Here is a 22,863-nt window from a genome sequence, read left to right as displayed (position 1 = left end):
AGTCAGGCTTACTTAGCAATAAAACAATGCAACAGAAGCATGAGACATGCCCCAGAACAATAAAACAATGGTGGAAAAAGACTTATATCCTGCCCAGTGAGGTCAGTAAGCTAACAATTCCTAGGACACATTCCTCTGCACACACTAAAAACAAAAATATAAGGAAAAGGTGATATGATACTAAAACCTGAAATGATTTACTATACTCTAGTATACGTTATTGCCTTTTCGCTCATTTTCACTGCATCATGACAGTCTTGGCTTGACCATGTAGGGACAAAAAAAATCCCCTGCCTATGTGGAGGAGAAGTTAATGATGGAAGCTTGATATCTGCTCAAGAATGAGGAAGAAGGTGGTCTTCTCCTCCTCTCCACTTTCCTTTGATTATAAAATCATAGCCCACTAAGATCTAGGCATGACACTTTCTTGTCCACCCACTTATAAGTCTCACAAGTACCCTATTCTAATAAATCACTTCTTGTCTCTCACTTTGCCTCTTGCTGAATTCTTTCTGTGCTGAGACATGAAGAATCAGAGCACCTGGGAGCCCCCATTAACTGAGACACATTTCTGCAGTTTCACTGGGATGGGTCTCACACTTCTTAAAGGAGTACTGAGTCCTCAGTGGGGTATCAGAACACTAGGGCTGCATGTGGAACTGACTGCCCACTGAGCCACCAACACTTGACTTAGAAGCATCTTTCTGGACCAAATGGTCAGGTCATCTGGTCTCTGAGTGTAACTGTCTACCCACAATTTCATTTAAAAATTGTCTGCCCACAACTTCTTTGTCTCCTGAGAAACCTGTATGCAGGTCAAGAAACAACAGTTAGAAATGGACATGAACAACAAACTGGTTCAAAATTGGGAAAGGAGTACATCAAAGCTATATATATTGTCACCCTGCTTATTTAACTTATATGTCACCCTGCTTATTTAACTTATTTAACTTATATGCTTATTTAACTTATTTAACATCATGCAAAATGCCAGGGTAGATGAAGTACAAGCTGGAATCAAGATTGCTGGGAGAAGTATCAATAACCTCGGATACGCAGATGACACCACCCTTAGGGCAGAAAGTGAAGAGGAATCAAAGAGCCTCTTGATGAATGTGAAAGCAGAGAGAAAAAGTTGACTTAAAACACAACATTCAAAAAATGAAGATCATAGCATCAGGTCCCATCACTTTATGGCAAATAGTTGGGGAAACAATGGGGAACAGTGACATACTTTATTTTCTTGGGCTCCAAAATCACTGCAGATGGTGATTGCAGCCATAAAACTAAAAGACGCTTGCTCCTTGGAAGAAAAGCTAAGACCAACTTAGACAGCATATTAAAAAGTAGAGACATTACCTTGCCGACAAAGGTCCATATAGTCAAAGCTATGGTTTTCCCAGTAGTCTTGTATGGATGTGAGAGTTGGACAATAAAGAAGACTGAGCACCGAAGAATTGATGCTTTTGAACTGAGGTGTTAAAGGAGACTCCTGAGAATCCCCTGGACTGCAAGGAGATCCAACCAGTCCATCTTAAAGGAAATCAATCCTGAATATTCACTGGGAGGATTGATGCTGAAGTTGAAATTCCAATACTTTGGCCACCTGATGCAAAGAGCCAACTCATTGGAAAAGACCCTGATGCTGGGAAAGATTGAAGGCAGGAGGAGAAGGGGACAACAGAGGTTGAGATGGCTGGATGGCATCACTGAGTCAAAGGACATAAGTTTAAGCAGACTCAGGGAGATGGTGAATGACAGGGAAGCCTGGCGTGCTGTAGTACATGGGGTCGCAAAGAGAGTCAGACAGGACTGAACAACTAAACAACAACAACCCACAACTTCAATTAAAAAGAAAAAAAAAATAGAATTGGCCTGTGACTAAAACCACTCCCTAAAGTATATCTGTGTGTGTGAACTGGCACAGAAATAAGAACACCAAAAAGCACTGGATTGTAGAACAAAAGTTATTAATGAAATACAAGAGAAAATCAAAAATATTGAGAAGTAAGGGAATGAAATAGTTTTAGGATTATTTCCTCTATTTCAAGCCAGTCCAATAAACATGTTGGGATCTGCTATATGTTAGACTTTTAGGTGCTTTAAAAAGAGGTGAAATTTATATATAAATGATATTTATATTTACATACTAAGATCATGGCATCCAGTCCCATCACTTCATGGCCAACAGATGGGGAAACAATGGAAACAGCGACACACTTTATTTTCTTGCACTACAAAATCACTACAGATGATGACCGCAGTCATGAAATTAAAAGACGCTTGTTCCTTGGAAGAAAAGCTATGACAAGCCTAGACAGCATATTAAAAAGTAGAGACATTACTTTGCCAACAAAGGTCTGTATAGTCAAAGCTATGTTTTTTCCAGTAGTCATGTTTGGATGTGAGAGTTGGACTATAAAGCAGGTTAAATGCTGAAGAATTGATGCTTTTGAACTATGGTGTTGGAGAAGACTCTTTGAGAGTCCAGTGGACTGCAAGGAGATCAAATCAGGCAATTCTAAATTAGGAAATGGACCCTGAATATTCATTGAAAGGATTGATGCTGAAGCTGAGGCTCCAATACTTTGGCCACCTTATGCAAAGAGCCAACACACTGGAAAAGACCCTGATGCCGAAAAAGATTGAAGGCTGGAGGAGAAAGGGACAACAGAGGATGAGATGGCTGGATGGCATCACCGATTCAAAGGATGCGACTTTTGGCAAATTCCAGGAGATAGTAAAGTACAGGGAAGCTGTTGTGCTTCAATCCATGTGGTTGCAAAAAGTCAGACTTGACTGAGCTACTGAAAAACAAAAACAAGAGTTTAATCATGTGGTTTAGTAGAGAAAAAACCTACACATAGGAGACTGGTTGTGGGAAACAGAAAGCAGGGAGGACTGCCATGGGGATTTCTGTAACAAATTCACCGTTGAATGAGAACAATGCATTGACTAGCATTTAATTGGAGAAGGCAATGGCACCCCACTCCAGTACTCTTGCCTGGAAAATCCCATGGACGGAGGAGCCTGGTAGGCTGCAGTCCATGGCGTCGCTAGGAGTCAGACACGACTGAGCGACTTCACTTTCACTTTTCACTTTCATGCATTGAAGAAGGAAATGGCAACCCACTCCAGTGTTCTTGCCTGGAGAATCCCAGGGACAGGGGAGCCTGGTGGGCTGCCGTCTCTGGGGTCACACAGAGTCGGACACGACTGAATCGACTTAGCAGCAGTAGCAGGAGCAGCATTTAATTAAGAAAACTCTGAAGAAAATAAAAAAAGACAAAAATTGTCCCTAAATTCCTATACTTCCTAAGGAGTTTTAGGAAGAGAGCTGACTATAAATGTCCATATAAATGATGGACATTTATTTCAGCAATAATTGAAAGTAGTGAATGCAAACTCAGTATACAATGGGGGAAAGAAATGCCTTTGACCTCTACCATCCCCCCAAACACATAAATATTTACATCTTAATTTCACTCCTGCAAAAAATAATGAAAAAAAAAAACCATGATAAAATCCTAACTGGTAATTTGCCTTTTATTGCTCCAAATAATAAATGCATAAATAGGGTATTTAAAGGAAAAAGAGGAAAGATAAATATATATATATAATGTTATATATAATAACATTATATATATATAAAACTATATATATGAACAATAGTTTTCTAACATTTTAAAACAGTAGAATGTTTTTGTTTGAATAAAATCTTTAAAAAGCCAAATATAAGTAAATAACATGGTATGGGGTTATAATCCACAGTTTCAAACAAATACCATGAGTCCACACTGAGATAAATAAATAATTGAATAAATAAATAGGTGGGGATGAAAAGACACATCTTCCATACAGAAGAATTTAAAATCATTTATGCAGCTACTTGTCCCTCCCCTAAGAGGTGGAACATAACTCCCTATCTCAATAGTATGGGCTGTGCAGAGTGACTTCCTTCCAAAGAGTACAGTATTGGGTAGGAATGGGGGAGCAACTCCATAGTGAAGAAACCTTGCAAACACTGCCTTGCAAGGTGATTAAAGTGAACACCAGTAGCAGTAAGTCATGATGACGGTGTGTATTCTTGATGCAATGTAATGAGACCACTTTTGTGGTCTTCCTCTCCAATGTGATCATGAGAAAAACATCATAAACATTCTAATTGAGGGACAGTCGACAAGAAACCTTTGGACTTCCCTGGAGGCTCAGCAGTGAAGAATCTGCCTGCAAGGCAGGAGACCCAGATTCAACCCCTAGGTTGGGAAGATCCCCTGGAAAACGAAACGGTGACCCACTCCAGTATTCTTGCTGGGGAGATCCCATGGACAGAGGAGCCTGGCAGGCTACAGAGGAGGCTACAATCCATGGGGTCACAAAAGCGTTACACACGAGTTAGCGACTAAACAACCACTGCAAGACACCTATGGGATACCTAACCAGTAACCCTTTAAACATCAAGGTTATCAAAACATGGAAAATCTGAGTAAATATCATAGCCCAGAGGAACCTAAGGAGACATGACAACTAAATGTAACATGGTATCCTGGATGGGATCCCGGAATAGAAAAAGGACATTAGAGAAAACTGGGGAAATCTGAATAAAGTATGGACTTTAATAACAATACATTAGTATTGATTCATTAATTATTGCAAAAGTGCCACCCCAATATAAGATTTAATAAGAAAGGAAACCATAGTTTACCCATGTATACCATCCTCAAAATGGCTAGCCACTCCAGTATTCTTGGGCTTCCCTAATTAACCATCTGGCTCAGATGGTTAAGAATCTTCCTGCAAAACAGGAGACCTGGGTTCAATCCTTGGGTCAGAAAGATCTCCTGAAGAAGGGAATGGAAACCCACTCCAGTATTCTTGCCTGGAGAATTCCATGGACAGAAGAGCCTGGTGAGATACAGTCATAGGCTCACAAAGAGTCAAACACTGAGCAACCAACACTTTCACTTTTTCACTTCACCATCCTCGAAACTTTTCTATGAATCTGAAACACAAAGTTTACTTTTTAAAAAATAAGTATACAAAATCATGCTTTTTTCAAATGAGATACTTTTATGGAAAGCGAAGTGTAGAGAAGTTCAGAGCTTTGCTCTCTTCATCTTTTACCCTAGCTGCTGCTCCAATCCTAGAGCAGACTGAAATCACTATCATGAAAAACTGGGATGTATTATCATAACAAAATACCAGCCCACTTAGGCAGCCTAGCAGCACTGTGCTGCACGACTCAGTCCAGCCTTTAACTGACTGTATTAGACCACAAGCTCTGTGCGGGCGGAACCACATCTTCGCTGCACAAGCACATGCGGAGCACTCTGTTGGCATCAAAAGACCACTGACGAACTTACAGCACCGGTGTGAGCAGCAAACACAAGGTGATGGCTTTCACCACCAGGCCTACTGGCCTTCCTTGGCCACAGATCTGTAAAACTTACTTCCTCATTAGTCAAGTCTGTTCCCTGTGACGTCAGATAGGACAAACCTCTCCAATATGCCCTTCTGGACTCCTGAGTCTTACAGAGTGATGTATAGCCCTCTTACCCCATCACCCCACCCAACACCACCCCAATAGAACTCAAAGAGGGAGGAAAACAGGAATTTCCCCAAATCTATCAGGTTTATTTTACACTACTTTCATGTTTAATTGATCCATTTTATCACAGATTAATCACCCACAGGACAAACAGCTACAGCTCAATCAACCCTTACACGCTCTCTGCATATGAAAGGAAACATTCATATACAGGGCTACAGATTTTATTTCCCATTGGTTGGGAGTGGCCCTTGTTCCAAATGGCAGTAATATCTCAGCAATGCATCACTGTCCTAAAGGTAACATCTGTGGAATCAGGAAAGAGTGATAACAAGAACCGATAAATCACCCGGGAACTCAGGGTTCACACTAACATCACGTCATTTTACAATTAGTGAGCATCTACTACATGCCAGGCAAATGCCAGCTCTCATGGAGCTTATGTTCGTATGTAGAAAACTCAGTATTTAAGACGTGAAGAAAAACTCTTAGTGATCAGTGCCGGGGTGAAAACCACCCACAGGAATAGCTAGGACAATGAGGCTATGAGCAAGGTAATGCAGACTGGGCAGGGAGGCAGGTTTGATGGTCAGGGAAAGACTTTTCAGAGAGGTGATATTTGAACCTTTCGTCATTGACCCAAATGTCAAAAAGATGCACGCCACGCAAAGACTGGGGAGAAGGCTGTTTCTGGCAGAGGGAATGGCACAATGCAAAGCCCTGAAGTGGAACCAGGTTGGTATGCTCCAGAAATAGAATCCCCCCCGCCGACCATCCCCAGAGATGGGCAACTGTAGTTCAGAAAGATGAAAACTGAGGCTGACGTGGGAACAAACCTAGCACAGTTGACTTCCCTGCTAGTCTCCAAGTACCATGCAGAGCTGTATCCTTAGGTGAGAATCTAGGCCCCAACAGATCTGAGCTCAGGGAGTCAGGCCCTTATCTGAGAAACAGGTTCATGGGGCCAAGAGGCAGACTCTGAAAGTTGTCTCACAGGAAGAGAATTTGAGGCCAAACATAAAAGTCGAGACTCTCGGGCAATGTGGCCCGGGTCCAGTAGCCCAAATGACTTGACACTACGCCGGGCACATGGAGGCCCCAGGGCTGGGCAGCAAGTGCCCACAGGGGCCAAGCAGACACATGGGAGGATCATCAGAATCCCAAAGGAACTCACACTACACTGCACCGAGTTGCCCCTCCCCGCAAGAAACCCAATTTAGTAGGTACATGACAGAACCTGGGCCTCTGAATTTAATCAAGCTCCCAGGTGATTTTGTTTAGCCAGACCTTAGAATGACTGACTGGGAGTGAGGAGAGGGCAAGCTTGCCCTGAAGGAGAAAGCTGAGTCTGAAGAATCCTATTTCTACAGACAAATAGAATCAAGGATTAAAGTGAATGCAGTTAAGGGAAAACGGACTTGGTTTAACTATATGTCCACTCATAATTTATAAAATTCATAGAAAAGAAAAAGGGAAGTAAAATTTTATAGTCTAATAAAGATTAACTTAAAAATGTATAGCAAATATCATTTAAGGAGAAGTTGAAAGTTTTCTCCTAGGAATAGGAAAAAAGATTGTCTGCTATTACTGATCACGCATGCATTCGTGCTATGTCATTTCAGTTGAGTTCAACTCTTTGCAACCCCATAGACTGTAGCCTGCCAGGCTCCTGTGTCCATGGGATTCTCAAGACAAGAATACTGGAGTGGGTTGCCATGCCCTCCTCCAGGGACCTTCCCGACTGTATTCAACACCATGATAGATGTCATATTTAATGTAATTAAACAACAACAAAAAAAAGAAAGAAAGAAATCTTATACAAGTTGGGAAGAAAAAATATAAAGTGGATGCAGCTGAGATAAAAAAAAAGTATGAAACCACAATTATACTAGCTAATAGGAGAAGATAGTTAAGAACATTGCATAACTTGGGGTACTCCTTTACCTCCAACCACATCTCCAAATTCGAGACACTACTTTTGTTTTCAATATAATGCATTTAATGTAAGTTTAAAACCCAAACTTAGGCAATCTGTTGTTTCATAATGGCATGTTTAACAACTGGCTCATGAAATTCCTGAAAGTTTAAAACCAGCTCTCAGCATGTCAGTTCCAGTGCATCACTGGCAAAAGCTTCTGAAAAAAAAACGAAAACCAGTCCATTGCTTTTCCTCCTCTTCCCCTCTTCAGGCCTTCGTCTTCTCTTCCCTCCAGCAGACGTACAGCAATGCTTTCACATCTGCTCCGAGGAGCCCCACGGTTCCAGCTGCTAAGGGGCAGCTGCCTTTGCCAGGATGTGGGCAGGGAGGGAGACGGGGGGACACAGCTGGTTCACTGGCCCCATCTAGGAATCCTCAGGAATGGCTGTGCTTAGGGTGTTCTACATACTGGGATTTCACAGAAGAGTTCATTCAGAAAAGCGGTTCTTAGGGGCAGGGTGGGGGACAGTAACAACAGTTTTTTCCTTCAAGTGTGAAAACGGCTGGTGTAGGTTACTGACACACAGTCTACACTTATATCCATGATTCATGCAGATATGTGTTACTCACATCCCTAGAAAGCTGGCGAAGCCTGTGACGCCCTCCTGCCATTTAACGTGAAGGCAAGGAACGTGATGGGAGGCATGTTATTCCAGCACAGCACGGACTAGTTCACTCTTCCCTTGAGAGTGCACCCTACTGTTAATTCTAAATATACTTTAAAAATATACCTCCATACATACACTCGTTGGAAAAGAGAGGCAAATCATGCTTCTCCTACTATAAATAAATGCCACCCTGTGTGTGCGTGCAGACAGGTGTCTGATTCTTTGTGATCCCATGGACTGTAGCCCAGCAGGCTCCTCTATCCATGGGATTTTCCAGCAAGAATACTGGAGTGGGTTGCTATTTCCTTCTCCAGGGGATCTTCCCCACTCAGGGATTCAGAGATGTCTCTTGCATCTCCTGCTTTTGGCAGGCAGATTCTTCACCACTGTGCCATTGGTCTCCTGCATTGCAGGCGGATTCTTAACCTGCTGAGCCACCAGGGAAGCCACTTCACCACCTGCAAAGCCCAAATGCCATCCTATGTTTGTAAATTAAGAAAAAATCAAAATTTCTACCTAATGTCAAAACCTATACCGAAAAAGTATGATTATCAAAGGCATATAGCTCATTATCCCTAGTTGTAAGTAGCTCTGTTGCCTGAAGCTTTCCTATTGCTTCTCATCACTGGGGTCTCATGGAATGCCATACTTATTCAAGAATTCCTCTCAGGAAAAATTAATTTCTCCCTCATCCATATTCCCATAAGGCCCCACCTCCATGTCTCCTCCCACAGTGATTTGCTTGGCTATTTAGGGGTGTCACTCCTGCTAGCTCTGGGATGGAGTGGGGAGAGCTTTTTGAAAGAGGGGAACTAACATTTATTGTGTCATTTCTATGTTCCAGTTGTTATTTAGTTGCTAAGCTGGGTCCAACCCTTTTACAATCCCATGGACTATAGACCACCAGGCTCTTCTGTCCCTGGGATGCTCCAGGTAAGAATACTGGAGTGAGTTGCCATTTCCTTCTCCAGGGGATCTTCCCAACCCAGGGACTGAACCTGTATCTCTGCACTGGCAGGCAGATTCTTTACCACCGAGGCACCAGGAAATCCCAGGCTCTAGGCTAAATGCTTTACAGGCATTGTTTCCTCCAGTCCCCACAATAATCCTATGAGATAGGTATTATTTTTATCCCCATTCTACAGATAGGGAAACCGAGGTATAGGGGACTTTTCAGTTACTTGTCTCAGGCCACATGGTGCTCGAATCCTCAAGATCTGAATCCTAGCTCTCAGGCTCCTAGGGCAAGGACTCTGGCCATTACTCCTGGTGAGGAACTTGTGGGGCTCAACTGTGCCTGACTGTTATTTACCTTACTTGCTTTACAAGACCTGCTTTGATTCATCACTGCCCCATCACCCTACATTTCCAGACAAGACAGTGGCAGATTGGGGCTGGGACTGGGGTTAGGGTAAAAAATCTTTGCTCCATGTTCCTAGCTTTGAAATATTTAGCATCTACAAAATTCTATCAGGTGATTCTTTTTTTCCTTAAGATAATATGATTTTGGAACCCACACCTCAATCCTCTGCTACCTCCCCAATCTCCTTATTTCAAAGGACTCTTTCATCAGAATTCAGGTAGAAAATACTGCAGGAAAAGACCAATGAAATGAGTAAACTGGCTGCAAATTCAAAATGCCACAGACTGTCCACTGTGCTTCTACAAGTTTATTTCTGAAAGTAGTTAAATGGCACAGCAGAACAAATAAATAAGTAAAACATTCATTATAATAATCTTTTCTGGAAATATTTACATATTTTGAATAAAATGAATCACACCGATTCAGCTCACATCTAATTGTACACTACAATGAGCAGTGGAGATGCAAAAGTGAAAAAAACACAGTCAGTGGCCTCTCATGGGGAAGACAAGCGATAAAATAATTGAAAACCCAGTGATTCTAATATCATGCTATATGTAATATCCATTCATAAAAAAGAGTGTACACAAAAATAGACTAGGTTAGTATGAAGACCCCAAGCTGGGGTTAAGAGTTACCTGGTATCTCTTTGTCCATATGCTTTGTTGATTAGCAATGGTTTTAAGAAACAATAAGATCACTTCAAGATAAAGACTTGAATGTAAGACGTGAAACCATAAAACTCCTAGAAGAAAACATAGGCAGTATGCACTTTGACAGTGGTCTTAGCGATACCTTTCTGGATTTGTCTCCTCAGGCAAGGGAAGCAAAAGTAAAAATGAACAAGTGGGACTAAATCAAACTAAAAAGTTTCTGAACAGCAAAGGAAATTATCAACAAAATGAAAAGACAACCTACCAAATGGGAGAAGATATTTACAAACCATATATTCAATAAAGGGTTGACATCTCAAATATAAAAAGAACTCATATAACTCAACAACAAAAAAACAAACAACCCAATTTAAAAATGGGCAGAGGAGATGAATAAACATTTTTCCAAGAAGACATACAGACGGCTAATGGGCACACGAAGAAATGTTCAACATCACTAATTATTATGGAAATCCAAATCAAAACCACAATGAGGTATCACCACATGCCTGTTAGAAGGCTATGATCAAAAAGGCAAGAAATAACAAGCTGCCAAGGAAGTGGAGAAAGGGGAAGCTTCATACACTGTTGATGGGACTGTAAATTGCGGCAGCCATTTTGGGGAACAGTGTGGAGATCCCTCAAAAAATTAATTCTAGAACTACTGTATGATCCAGCTATCCTATTTCTGCATAGTTAGCCAAATAATAAAAAATACTAATTAAAAAAGATATATGCACCTCTATGTTCATTACAGCATTCTTTATAATGGATATGGAGACAACCTAAGTGCCCATGAATGAATGAATGGATAAAGAAGATGCAGTATCCTCAAATTAGAAATTAATTATTAGATGCATGAACATGAGGCCTAGCATTCTAATCTGTAAATGTGAGTATCAATAATGTTGTTTGGCTTGCAAATGAGGTCATGTGTGGGAAGACAATGTAAAGGTGCATGGCATTCCTATACATGAATATTAACTGGTGGACAGTTTAACCTCTCATGCTACAATGTTACTGATCCAAATGGAGAAGTCCTGTGGAGGCCCAGGAAAACTGAAACTCCATGAGAATGTCTGGTGACTTTAACTTTAGTGACCACTAATAAGTTGGAAAACACATTTTTAAATATGCCTTTTAAATGTTGCTAAAGAGTGGATTTAAACAACTTTGTAAAATAAATGACTGTTCAAAAAAAAAAAGATGTGATAATTACAATGGAATATTGCTCAACCAAGAAAAAGATGAAATCCTGCCTTTTGAACGTATAACTGGACCTTGAGGAAATTATGTTAAGTGAAAACAAATACTATATGATTTCACTCATTTGTGAAATATAAAACACAAACTAAAAAGCAAAAAAAAAAAAAAAATTAAACAAACCAAACACATAGATACAGAGAACAAAGTATGAGTTGCTAGAGTGAAAGGGCTGGGGGGCGGGAGGGATGGTGGGGAGGGTGAAATGGATGAAGGGGATCAAATATATGGAGATGTAACTAAAAATTTTGGTGGCTGTAGCGTATACAGGGGCTTCCCAGGTGGCACTAGCAGTAAAGAACCTGAGACGTAAAAAATGTGGGTTGGATCCCTGGGTTGGGAAGATCCCCTGAAGGAGTGCATGACAACCCACTCCAGTACTATTGCCTGGAGAATCCCATGGACAGAGGAACCTGGCAGGCTATAGGCCATAGGGTCACAAAGAGTCAGACATGACTGAAGGGATTTAGCACAGCAGAGCACAGCACAGTGTATCCAGAAGTAGAAATGGAATGCTGTACACATGAAACTTACATAATGTTATAAATCAATGCTAACTCAATAGAAAAATAATAAATAAATAATCACTTTAAGATAAACCAAAGAAAAGATCATTTTCATCTACACTTGACATTTCAAAGGGATTGTTACGCAGAATCACACGGAACCTCAAGCTTGTGTAAAGAACTGACCAAACTTTCAGCACCCTGTCTTCCCCTGTGCTGGTTCCTCTCTGCACTGGCTTCTCCCTCCCACTCCACCACCTTCCTTTTCCCATATTTATTCCTTATTCTCCTTCATCCAAATTCACTTTCTGTCTGCAAGAGCCTACTTTGGAAAAAAAAAATCACTGTTGAATACTGAACTTTGATTTTCCTGTCCTTAATATAAAGTTTGTCAATTTATGCCCTTAGAAGTCTCTCCCTCTCTCAACAAAAGAGCCGACCAGACAGAGTTATTTTTATTTCCCTGTTGCTCTTGGCTGATTTTCTTTTGTGCGTCAGAGGCTTTCAAAAGGTTCCCAACTCCAGATCCAAAAAGTGCAAAAAAATGATTGAGTACAGAATAAAATATTCCTCTCATCCAGAGGGGAGCCTGAGGTCACAGGCTGGGGAAGGAATTGGGGTTCTGGGGCCCTAAGCAGCAAGACTTTCCATGGCTTATGGTCAGCCACAAGCTTCTGTTCTGTCCACCTGGGATAAAACCCAGGCCTTCATTTGGCAGATTAGCTCTGGGATGGTCATAATGATTATTAAAATACAGAAGTGTTTCCTCTCTGATAGGCAAATACTGCCTCCCCATACACATATCCTGGCCTCCACAGACCCTTTCAGGATCCCTGTCCAAAACTCCTCATAACCAAGAGGCAAGGAGACCAGCAGAGAGTCTCTAGGACCCTGTCTCAGTGCTCACAGAGCCTGACAAAACCACACTCCACTTTAATTTCCGCTAGTGAAAAGTGTGTGCATGTGTGTGTGTGTGTGTGTGTGCAAGCGCGTGTGTGAAAGTTGCTCAGTCATGTCCCACTCTTTGCGACCCCATGGACTGTAGCCCACCAGGCTCCTCTGTCCATGGGATTTCCCAGGCAAGAATACTGGAGAGGGTTGCCATTTCCTTCTCCAGCTGAAAAATAGAGGAGTTGAATTGGTTGTCTGAGCTGCACTTCGATTGCAATTATGTCAAGTTATTTATCCCTAAGGATAAGGACAAGACAGCAATATAACAATACAAAAAAAATTGTCAGGAGGGTGCAATTTCTGGCTATATTTTTCTGATGAGACAGCAGTGCCAAAACCCTGGGTTCAAGATGCCCGCAATGGAATCCCAGCTCTGCCATAGGCTAGCTTGCTGTACCTCCAATGACTCATCTATAAAAGGGGCTGGTAGGACTATTACATACCTACTTCACGGGGTTGTTTTGAGAATAAAATGTGCTCATGTGTGTAAAATGCTTAGAATAGTGTCTGGTGCACAGAAAGTACCTTTAAGTGTTGATTGAATACACAAATCATTTTGTATTCTGTCACAGAATGTTTGTTCAATAAATTAAAAAGTTAAGCAAGTTTCTCAACACAAAGGAAAAAAAATCAGCTATGACACTATGAAACACCTACTATACACTTTCATTAAAAAACCCAGCATTAAAACATCTGGGATACAGATTTTACACTGGCCTGTGAATTTAGGGAAACACATTGGAAGGCATTTCCACTACAGCATGAGACAGGATTTGTACCATCCCTTTTCTAATCAGAAATGTCACAGGCTTATGAGAAATTTAGGGTATGAGTTTCTCATTTTAACCCTGCAAAAACATTTATCCACACCCTGAAGGGAGAATACATTTTATTTTGTGGTGCTATGACTTAAAGAATTTAAAACATAAAACCAGGTCCTGACAGCTACAGCTCTCTTATGCACACAGTGACTCAAACTAAGAGTTTAAAGGGTCATGTCTTATGTACTGGGTCCTCTGGGTCCATCAATGTTTAGTAAACATCTAGAGTGGAAAGGAAACTGCTACACCTAGGAGCTAGCTCAATCAAAACTCCTTTTAGTTAAACGGGTGCACAACCTGAGCTCAAGCATAATTTGGAAACATGCTACAGAGCTGCTAAGGAGACAAAGGAATTTCATCTTTCTGTTAGAGATTAAGGAGAGGAAACTACCAACAACTCTAGGGAATTCCCTGGCCATCCAATGGTTAGGACTCCGCACTCTCACTGCTCAGGAGATGGGTTCAATCCCTTCTCTGGGAACTAATACTCCGCAAGCCACCGGCACAAAAAACAAACAAACAGAAAAACTCCCTGGTGGGCTGCAGTCCATGGGGTCGCGAAGAGTTGGACACAACTGAGAGACTTCACTTTCACTTTTCACTTTCATGCATTGGAGAAGGAAATGGCAACCCACTCCAGTGTTCTTGCCTGGAGAATCCCAGGGACGGGGGAGCCTGGTGGGCTGCTGTCTATGGGGTTGCAGAGTTGGACATGACTGAAGCGACTTAGCAGCAGCAGCAGCAGCAGCAAGCTTATCCTCTGGGTTTCCCAGGTGGTAAAAAACCCACCTGCCAATGCAAGAGACTTAAGAGATGAGGTTCAATCCCTGGGTCAGGAAGATCCCCTGGAGGAGGGCCGGGCAACCCACTCAAGTATTCTTGCCTGGAGAATCCCATGGACAGAGGAGCCTGACGCGCTATAGCCCATAGGGTTGCAAAGAGTTGGACACGACTGAAGCAACTTAGCACAGGAGTTTATCCTCACAGAGTAAAGTATTAGGCCTTTCTTGATGGGGATAAAATTTACTAAACACAGTCTGGTTATACTTTTTCAACTTTCTTCTTTAAAAGTGAATTTCTCTAAAAATATGAGAAGGAGCTCAAACTTCGCTTAGTGAGAAAACTAAAGCTTGTATTGTAGTCATTATCATTGAAATGTTATTAAAACTCTAAAAAAATAAAAGACTTTTGTGGAGGGATAGTTGTGATGGGAGCACAATAATATGAAAGTACTTAATGCCACTGAATTACATACTAAAAAATGGTTTAAATGAAAAATTTTATGTTATGTGTATCAAACACAATAAAAATAAAATAACATGGAAAACCCTATAAGAGTTAAAGGTAAATGAATTTTATAACAAATCATTTTTAATTAAGAAATGCACATTTAGTAATCAGACAGCTTCCAAGGAGCAGGGTCCCCCACTGCCTGGTTGTAAGGGAATCAACAAGCCTAAATACAGCACTTCTAGCCGTGGTTCCCAAATACTCTAACATCAGGTACAAACATGTTAAAGACACACCTTTCTCAAAGCCCTAACTACTCACACTTTTCATATGGATTGTGAGTTATACTAGATCCTGAGAAGACAAGCAGGGAGCTCAGACAATTAGTGAAAAGATCCTAAAACAACATTTAAAGGCTGTGTCCAAATTCAAGCTAAAAGACTGTGCCCTATTCACATGTACGTTATCATAAAACATTTAATACTGAAAGAAAATCTTATTCAAAGAGGCAGTGTGTAATTGTGGAGTCTGTTAATAGTTCAAGCTATAGATTAATTTTCATTCTTTACACTTTCATTGCGCCACCTTTAGTTAGCCATTTAACAGAGCTTAGAGGTCTGGGGATACCTGGCCTCCCCGAAGCCCTGAGAAAGCACTCAAAGGGCGGTCTAAACTGTAACCGGTAGGCCTGGCAAGTAAAGTAAGGGAACTCCTCATTTCGGGGAAAAACTTAGGGATAATGAAACGCAGAAACGTTTGTGGTCCTTAAGAATCTACTTGCCTTTAGTACTTTACAAAGACAGTAAAGATAAAATACAGGCGTGGTGATAGTTCTGGACTGACTCTACAAGTTCTGAAGGGCCTCACACAATTCTATCCTAAGCTTGAAGCTCCACTTTCTTGGATCTGAGACCTAAGTCCCACATACCTGAAGCTGGAGCCCCTTTATACACACCCAGGTCCTTGGGCCCTTATCCCTGCCCCGCCCCGGCGTCATCACTTCGTGGGCGCCACAGCTGGTAGCTTTGTGGCCACACGCCCAGGACGGTGCATCTGGCGGGCTGGGCTCTCAGCCTCGGAACACAGCACTTCCTGGTTGGTTTGGGATACTGGTCCCACCGCCAGCGCCATCTCGGTCATCCCACAGCACACGAGAACCCCAGGGGCGCGAGATGACCTAGAGTCACCAGACACACTTGTACTGGGGCCTCCGCGGCGAGCTAGATGGATACACCTGCAGAAGACGCCCTCAACTTCGGCCTGGAGCCAGCGCGGCTCTGCAGTCCAGAGCCACCTGCCCCGGCAAAAGTGCGCGCCCAAGTTGACTGCGTCGACTCTGCAGGAGTCTGGGCCGAAGGCATGCACTGGAGGCCCCCGAATGCTGCCAGAGAGGCCGGTCCCGCGAGCCCTCAGGGAGCTGGTGCCCGCCGCCGACGCCGCTGCCAAGGCTGCCTCCAAGTTGGGCGGGGAACGGCCCGCTGCCGCGGGCCGTCGGGAGGAGGGACGGAAAGCGAGCGCGGCGGAAACCCGCTCCGCTGGAGCTGTGCGCGCCCCCGGCGGCGGCCGTGCGGCTCCTACCTGTGGCGTGAGGGCGGCCTCAGGAACCTGCGCGGTGGCGGCGGATTCTCGGGGCTCCGGCGCAGCTGGCACCACTGGAGGCAGGGGAGCAGGGAAGAGGCAGGGCCAGAGTGGGGACCGCGCCGTCGCCCGGAACTCCGCGCCGGGATTCGCGCTGGCCTAACAGGGGTGGGGCGAGGCGGTGCCCGGCAAGGCAAGTCTCCGCGCAGGCTGGACGCCCCCGCTGGGTACGAGGTCTCCGGCCTCTAAACCTCTTTCCTGGTCCGTGTTTCTGACTCTTTTCTCCCAAATTTTCATAATGCAACCGCATCAATCTAGGGCATGTTCACTAGCATTACTACTACTACTACTACTATTATTATTATTCTTATATCGGGCACTCTTGAGCCGCCAAGTGTGCAGGCACGGTTGTAGGAGCTTTGCCTACATAATCTTAATCTCGTGTACTGCAGTTGGTAGCCACAAATGGTCTATTTTACAACTAGGGAACAGGAACCAAAAAGTGAAACAACTTGTCAGAGGTGACACAAGAACTGGGATCTTTGTTGACGTCATTTATAAGCCTTCTTCCAACTCCCTGGCTTCATGTGTTATCAAGCAAGGAAAATAAGACTCTGAAGTAACCAGAGTCTTAAGGTCACCCAATCAAGAACGCAGAAGAGGGAATTTGTATCTTTATGTCTTTGGAGTTCAAACTTCAGAAATCTTTGTATAGAATAATAAATCAAGAGTAAAGCATGGAAAATTCCATTCCACCCATTTTTGTTCAGTTGCTCAGTCATGTCTGACCCTTTGCGACCCCCTGGACTGCAGCATGCCAGGCTTCCCTGTCCTTCACCATCTCCCATGAAACTGTCCAAAACTGTGTTTTGATATCCACTTAGAATAAAGTCTTAAGGAAAAAAAAAAAAAAGAACCAGTTGTCATGTGACTTGACTAGCAGTCATTTGGGAATATAGCTTTGAGTATAGGCCACCCTAAGGCAATGACACCCCACTCCAGTGCTCTTGCCTGGAAAATCCTATGGATGGAAGAGCCTGGTAGGCTGCAGTCCATGGGGTCGCTAAGAGTCAGACACCACTGAGCGACTTCACTTTCACTTTTCACTTTCATGCATTGGAGAAGGAAATGGCAACCCACTCCAGTATTCTTGCCTGGAGAATCCCAGGGACGGGGGAGCCTGGTGGGCTGCCGTCTCAGGGGTCGCACAGAGTCGGACACGACTGAAGCGACTTAGCAGCAGCAGCGGCAGCATCCTCATTACACAATTGCTGCCTTCTGCCAAAGCCAAGGGAAACTATCGTCTTCATGGACCCCAGACTGTTAATAACGATGGCCTCTTTAAAGTATGTAGTGGATATTGCAAGGCTGAGACTGAGTTACATAATGTCTTACTGCACACATGGAACCACATGAAGTGAAAAATGTAATATTCCGGTCCAAAATAGGGGAGGAGAAGTGAAATTATTGTCTGGAACTCTGTTTTTCCTGTAACCTATAGTTGCTTAGCTCTCCCTGGACTACGTTCTTGCCTCTTGAGCACATCTTTTCCTAGTGATAGAAGAGTCACTCAGCCTTCATTCTTTCCTTGTTGACAGAAATGATTGATGTCTTTTGAATCGTATGACACTGACAGATTTTTACAGTTAAACACATGGCCCTCTGAGCATACAGAATATTGCCTAAGAGGAGTTTGGCAAGTGTAAGACAAGCATGTTATTGAACAAATGAATACATTTTCCTCCCCTTTTCTCAAGTTTTATTAGTCACAGATGATTTGATAAGTATTATACACACAAGTAATGCACTCTTACAAGCTTGTCCTTAGAAGTTATTGCAAACACTTTTAATTGAGAAGCGGCAGGCTATAAAATTTACAAGTGTCATCATTAAAACATTTGGCAATAGGTTTTTCTATTAACTATAATTAGAAATAAAATTAAGTGCCCTCACTGTAATTGAATTTCTGCTTCCCTGAGCTAGAGGAATAAAATAGAAAAAGACCATATGTTGTTTAGAGATAAGCTTTGGACTGTCAAAGATAAGTTTTATATACAGTATGATTCTGCATGTGATTATTCTATTGTCCTGAGAGATTTAGTGATTGTTGGTTGCTATTTTTCCAAATTTTGCATATCTTCAGAGATGTCAAGAAAAAAATGACTAAGGAATCCTCATATATATCCATCTGTATACATATTTGACATTTTAATCAGACACGTGGTATTCTAAATACTCTTCAAAGTTTATCTTTTCTTCTCAGTATAAAAGCAGTATATGCCCATTTTATAATTTTTACATTTATATTTTACAAAAATATAAAGTTTTGGAGACTGCAGAATTTTTTAAATTAAAATTACCTGTCATCTCCCCTTTGCACACACACCCATTATCAACATTTTGTTATATTTTCTTTTTGTTTATTTTCCATAAAGATTTGTTACAAAATTAACACTATACTGTACAATTTAGAATCTTATTTTTCTCACTGAATATTTATAAATTGAGTATTTTTTTACCATCCCTAAGTTTTTTTAAAAAGTATTTAGTGGTGAAGAATATTCTAATTATTTACTTATCTATGCATCTATTGATGGCTTTTGTTTTTTCCTATGTGATACTATTGCTGTTCTTGCTATTTGCATTAATACTCTTAATAGAAATATTTTATATGTGTATATATAATTTATAGAATAAATAAAATTTACATTCTAGTGTGCTTCCCTAGATTTTCTCTTGTGGTATATTTTATATGTACACTGCAATTCAGGTCATCTAGGTCATTTTGGGATGCCCAGTGTCTATCATCTTTTCTGATGATTCCATTTTATTATGATTATAGTGTATAGTTTCAGCAAGAGGGCAATACGAGGCAGTGATCTCCAAGGCAAAAGGCAGATCCTTCCTCTCTCTTCTCACCACACTTCATTTACCCTGCAGGCCAGGTGGACTGAATCCCAAGGAATGCGGGAGTAGAGAGTGTCTGGAGCTGGGCTCACTGGGCACAAGCAGGAGCAGCCTCAGCAGCAGCTTCGCCCTAACCAGGGTGACCGGGTCAGAGACAGCTTCCCACTTCCTGATTTGTTTGTTTTTAACCATCTGGCACTTCCTCTGTATCTGTTGGTTCCAGGCTTGTCTCCCACCCTTAGCTAGAGTCTTTGAGTCCCTGGTGCCCTTTTCTTTGAGAAAACAAGTTTGTATCCATTGCTTACCTTTCTATAGATAATCCTCACTAACATAACCTGTGTGACTTCTACATCATTCCCTCCACCTAATGGTCCCCTAACTAGCACTTCACTTATTTGCTATGAATGCTAATTAACTAACCATAGTACATACACATGGTACTTTGGAAACAGTATGAAACAGAATATTTTATCCTCAGTCACCTGCTTACATAAATCACTTTAGCCATCATAACAGTGACAGAATGAAAGATGAGAACAGTGTGACTATCAAGGCTTAAAATTTAAAAAAAAAAAAAAAGCACTCGACAGTGGTTGGTACCAGAAAATCTCAAGAGAGAATGAGGGACAGAGTAGACGTTGTCACGGTATACAGAAGCTGTGTCTCTAGAGCTTCATTTTAGCTTCCTGTGGACCATTCATACGTTTCATAATTTCTTCCAACAACGGTCAGTTTGTGGGCTACCACATGACTCTAAAAAGGGGCCACATTGATGCCTACAACCCCAGCTGAAACAGAGCTAATCTTCTCAGTTACTCTTTGCCAGTCCCTTTGAAGTGTTTTCATATCCAAAGGCCCAAAAAAATCCAACTCCCCCAGCAGTCATTAAGGAAGTTTAAAAACTTGTTTACAATATTTTTACATCTTCAGTGTTTATGTGTTTTTTAATTGTATTCATTTTCATGAATTTGTACATTTATACATAGTATCATGATTTTTAAATGAGAAAACATGCATGATGATTTAAAAGAGTGAATATTTGCTTAGCACAATTGTATGTCAATGGTTGCTGCAATTGTATTAAAGTAACTATAAAAAACAACAATAATCAGTTCCCCCAAAAATCTGTAAATTGCACAGTAAAAAAAGTTGTGTCAAGGAGGTATTGCTCTAGGAATACATAATAAAGAAAAACTAACATTTTCAAAGCTAATGTGTTTTATACAAACATCTATGTATTTTTAACTTTTAAACTTAATATCAAGTATAAGCTTTCATTTAATCATACATTATAAAACCCATTATGTTGCAGGTACTGTTTTAGTAGAGGGTTTTTATAATGTTAAGTTAAAAAGAGGGTACTATATGAATAAACAAGTGAAATCTCTGTTTTCCTATAGGAGAACAAAGTGAAATATGTACGAGATGAAAGGTACTATGAAGAAATATAAACCCAGATAAAGGAAAAGATAAAGACTTCCAGGATGAGGTTGAGGGAGGCTGACAGAGAAGGCTTCTCTGATCGGGTAACATCAGAGCAGAAAAAAAAGAGCAAAGCTTCCAGACAGGTGTATGGAAGAAGAGCATCCAGGCAGAGGGTCTAGGTTGTATGAAGGCCATGAGGTAGAAACATATTTGGTATTTTCAGTGAAGAGTGAGGAAACAAAGGTGAATTGAATGGTGTGAGCAGGGGAAAAAAGTGATAGAAAATGTAGTCAGAGGGGTGACTGGGAGCAAGTTCTAAGAGGAAGCAGTTTGAATTAATGTTTTGTTTTGCCTTTTATTTACTGAAGTACAGTTCACTGACAATGTGGTGTTAGTCTCAGGTATACAACAAAGTGATTCTTTTTCAGATTCTTTTCCCTTATAGGTTATTACAAGACACTGAGTATAGTTCCTGTGCTATACAGTAGGTCTTTGTTGGTTATCTAGTTTATACATAGTAAGGTGTATGTGTTGGATTTAAACTTAATTGATTATGGAAAGCTTAAGGCTGAAGAGTGACCTAATCGAACTTCAGTTTTAGAAGGACTGCACTGTCTGCTATCTGGAGACTAGCCTGCATGGGGATGCGGGAAGAAGCATGAAGATCAAGCAACAGTCCAAGGAAAGAGAGAATGGAGTGAGAGTCATGGAGGTGTTGGAAGGGGTCAGATTCTGCACCTTAGTATAGATAGGAAAGGAACCAGTATTCAGGAAAATCAACTGTTCAGGAGGTGCCTTCTTCATCAAGGACATTCGTTATTTCTTGACCATATAGACTTTCTTGGGAAATGAATTAGTGACAGCATCAGTGGAGCCCAATTAGTAGCATTACTGCTGCATTTTTTCATGTTCATTTTTTAAAAATTTTATTAGAATATAGTTGATTTACAATATTATGTTAATATCAGGTGTACTGCAAAGTGATTCAGATATATACATTCATATATTCATTCTTTTTCAGATTCTTTGTCCATATAAGTTATTACAGAATATTGAGTAGAGTTCCCTGAAGATTTTTTAATCTTCACCTCAGCAAATTCTCTATTTGTTTATGAAATATAAATTTGAGTTATTGTACTTTTGCCCTGTAGAACTCAGTTCTACCATCTCTAGACCAACATCATACATACATACATACATACATCATACATACATACATACATACATCATCCCTACACCATACATATTCTCATTTCAAAATTAAAAACAAATTTTTCCCCATCAAGTTTGACTCAGTTCAGTTCAGTTCAGTCGCTCAATCGTGTCCGACTCTTTGCGACCCCATGAATCACAGCACGCCAAGCCTCCCTGTCCATTACCAACTCCTGGAGTTCACCCAGACTCATGTCCATCAAGTCAGAGATGCAAAAATACAACCAATTCAGCTTTTTACATCATAACTTCTGTGCTGGTTAAAATCAGATATTATACCTATAGTTTCAAAAGCATGTAGCTTCAGACTCTATTACACATTAGTATTCTTTGCGTTTTCCAAGTAAAATGTTTCTACAAATGTTTGTTAGGTTTTACACTTTCTTAGTTCAGTTTACATTTAGAAAGCTATGTTTGTTATACCGGCAAATGTTTTTATTTAGAATAAAAGAATAGAAATAGAAGGACATATTATGAAAGTTTTCTTTAATGATAGTAGAATGGCATAACTCCCTAGGAAGGGAGCCATTTGGGTTCCTGCTTGTGTGCCTTCTAATCTTGTAGAACATTCAGAAAATTATGAAAGTGTTTTCTTGGCAAGAAGTTGCTAACAGCTAAGGGGTTTGGAAAGCATTACTATTTGCCTGCATCACTTTTCAGTTTCAGTAGAAATGTAGTCATATAGACACTCACACTAAATCCTTGCTGATGTAGGTTTTCACACTTGTATAACTCATCACACTGAAGGTGCATTTTGAAATTCATGCCTTAGTCTAGTCTGTAAGCCAGTCAAGACTCCCCACCCTCACACCCAGATATA

The 22,863-nt window shown here is 41.2% G+C and overlaps 1 protein-coding gene across 2 annotated transcripts in view; it reads right to left on the bottom strand.

The window, feature by feature from the left end:
- Positions 1 to 16,633, bottom strand: part of PLD1 (phospholipase D1) — a 283,505-nt gene extending 266,872 nt beyond the window's left edge. For both annotated transcript variants that reach the window (XM_019959589.2, XM_019959595.2), the window contains exon 1: positions 16,500 to 16,633. The gene's annotated coding sequence lies outside the window, so the exon portion shown is untranslated. The remainder of the gene's footprint in view (positions 1 to 16,499) is intronic.
- Positions 16,634 to 22,863: the final 6,230 nt, after the last annotated feature.

Source organism: Bos indicus, chromosome 1, assembly GCF_029378745.1.
Source record: "Bos indicus isolate NIAB-ARS_2022 breed Sahiwal x Tharparkar chromosome 1, NIAB-ARS_B.indTharparkar_mat_pri_1.0, whole genome shotgun sequence".
In the NCBI taxonomy this organism is placed as follows: Eukaryota; Metazoa; Chordata; class Mammalia; order Artiodactyla; family Bovidae; genus Bos; species Bos indicus.
Note: the sequence above shows the minus strand (reverse complement) of the source record. Positions and strands in the feature narration are given on the sequence as shown.